Below are 2,500 nucleotides of genomic sequence, written 5' to 3'. Positions count from 1 at the left end.
CCCCTCTCTCTGTCTCTCGCCCCTCTCTCTGTCTCTCGCCCCTCTCTCTGTCTCTCGCCCCTCTCTCTGTCTCTCGCCCCTCTCTCTGTCTCTCGCCCCTCTCTCTCTTTCTCGCCCCTCTCTCTCTCTCGCTCGCCCCTCTCTCTCGCTCGCCCCTCTCTCTCTCTCGCCCCTCTCTCTCTCTCGCCCCTCTCTCTCTCTCGCCCCTCTCTCTCTCTCGCCCCTCTCTCTCTCTCGCCCCTCTCTCTCTCTCGCCCCTCTCTCTCTCTCGCCTCTCTCTCTCTCTCGCCCCCCTCTCTCGCTCGCCCCCCCTCTCTCGCTCGCCCCTCTCTCTAGCTCGCCCCTCTCTCTCGCTCGCCCCTCTCTCTCTCTCGCCCCTCTCTCTCTCTCGCCCCTCTCTCTCTCTCGCCCCTCTCTCTCTCTCGCCCCTCTCTCTCTCTCGCCCCTCTCTCTCTCTCTCGCTCGCCCCTCTCTCTCGCTCGCTCCTCTCTCTCTCTCGCCCCTCTCTCTCTCTCGCCCCTCTCTCTCTCTCTCTCTCGCCCCTCTCTCTCTCTCTCTCTCGCCCCTCTCTCTCTCTCTCGCCCCCCCCTCTCCCTCGCCCCTCTCTCTCTCTCGCCCCTCTCTCTCTCTCTCTCGCCCCTCTCTCTGTCTCTCGCCCCTCTCTCTGTCTCTCGCCCTCTCTCTGTCTCTCGCCCCTCTCTCTGTCTCTCGCCCCTCTCTCTCTTTCTCGCCCCTCTCTCTCTCTCTCGCCCCTCTCTCTCTCTCGCTCGCCCCTCTCTCTCGCTCGCCCCTCTCTCTCTCTCGCCCCTCTCTCTCTCTCGCCCCTCTCTCTCGCTCGCCCCTCTCTCTCGCTCGCCCCTCTCTCTCGCTCGCCCCTCTCTCTTGCTCGCCCCTCTCTCTCGCTCGCCCCTCTCTCTCGCTCGCCCCTCTCTCTCTCTCGCCCCCCCCTCCCTCGCCCCGCTCTCTCTCTCGCCCCTCTCTCTCTCTCTCTCGCCCCTCTCTCTGTCTCTCGCCCCTCTCTCTGTCTCTCGCCCCTCTCTCTGTCTCTCGCCCCTCTCTCTGTCTCTCGCCCCTCTCTCTGTCTCTCGCCCCTCTCTCTGTCTCTCGCCCCTCTCTCTGTCTCTCGCCCCTCTCTCTCTCTCTCGCCCCTCTCTCTCTCTCGCTCGCCCCTCTCTCTCGCTCGCCCCTCTCTCTCTCTCTCGCCCCTCTCTCTCTCTCTCGCCCCCCCTCTCCTCGCCCCTCTCTCTCTCTCGCCCCTCTCTCTCTCTCTCTCGCCCCTCTCTCTGTCTCTCGCCCCTCTCTCTGTCTCTCGCCCCTCTCTCTGTCTCTCGCCCCTCTCTCTGTCTCTCGCCCCTCTCTCTGTCTCTCGCCCCTCTCTCTCTTTCTCGCCCCTCTCTCTCTCTCTCTCGCCCTCTCTCTCTCTCTCTCTCGCCCCTCTCTCTCTCTCGCCCCTCTCTCTCTCTCGCCCCTCTCTCTCTCTCGCCCTCTCTCTCGCTCGCCCCTCTCTCTCGCTCGCCCCTCTCTCTCGCTCGCCCCTCTCTCTCGCTCGCCCCCTCTCTCTCGCTCGCCCCCTCTCTCTCGCTCGCCCCTCTCTCTCGCTCGCCCCTCTCTCTCGCTCGCCCCCTCTCTCTCGCTCGCCCCAGTCTCTCGCTCGCCCCAGTCTCTCGCTCGCCCCAGTCTCTCGCTCGCCCCCACTCTCTCGCTCGCCCCACTCTCTCGCTCGCCCCCACTCTCTCGCTCGCCCCACTCTCTCGCTCGCCCCCACTCTCTCGCTCGCCCCACTCTCTCGCTCGCCCCTCTCTCTCTCTCTCGCCCATCCCTCTCTCTCTCGCCCCCCCTCTCTCGCTCGCCCCTCTCTCTCTCTCGCCCCTCTCTCTCTCTCGCCCCCTCTCTCTCTCTCTCTCTCGCCCCTCTCTCTCTCTCTCTCTCACCCCTCTCTCTCTCTCTCGCCCCTCTCTCTCTCTCGCTCGCCCTCTCTCTCGCTCGCCCCACTCTCTCTCGCGCCCCTCTCTCTCTCTCTCGCCCATCCCTCTCTCTCTCGCCCCCCCTCTCTCGCTCGCCCCTCTCTCTCTCTCGCCCCTCTCTCTCTCTCGCCCCTCTCTCTCTCTCTCTCTCGCCCCTCTCTCTCTCTCTCTCTCACCCCTCTCTCTCTCTCTCGCCCCTCTCTCTCTCTCGCTCGCCCCCTCTCTCTCTCTCGCCCCTCTCTCTCTCTCGCCCCTCTCTCTCTCTCGCCCCTCTCTCTCTCTCGCCCCTCTCTCTCGCTCGCCCCACTCTCTCGCTCGCCCCACTCTCTCGCTCGCCCCTCTCTCTCGCTCGCACCTCTCTCTCGCTCGCCCCTCTCTCTCGCTCGCCCCCACTCTCTCGCTCGCCCCTCTCTCTCTCTCGCCCATCCCTCTCTCTCTCGCCCCCCCTCTCTCTCTCGCCCCCCCTCTCTCTCTCGCCCCCCCCTCTCTCGCTCTCCCCACTCTCTCTCTCGCCCCTCTCTCTCTCGCCCCTCTCT

At 66.2% G+C, this 2,500-nt stretch overlaps 1 protein-coding gene across 37 annotated transcripts in view; it reads left to right on the top strand.

Moving 5' to 3' along the window:
• Window positions 1-2,500, top strand: part of LOC122553361 (calcium/calmodulin-dependent protein kinase type II subunit delta) — a 336,637-nt gene that overhangs the window by 136,905 nt on the left and 197,232 nt on the right. The gene's annotated exons all lie outside the window — the stretch shown is intronic.

This window comes from Chiloscyllium plagiosum, unplaced genomic scaffold, assembly GCF_037043375.1.
Source record: "Chiloscyllium plagiosum isolate Xiang-an unplaced genomic scaffold, Cpla_swu_hap1 HiC_scaffold_1, whole genome shotgun sequence".
In the NCBI taxonomy this organism is placed as follows: Eukaryota; Metazoa; Chordata; class Chondrichthyes; order Orectolobiformes; family Hemiscylliidae; genus Chiloscyllium; species Chiloscyllium plagiosum.
This window is presented reverse-complemented; position numbering and strand designations above follow the sequence as displayed.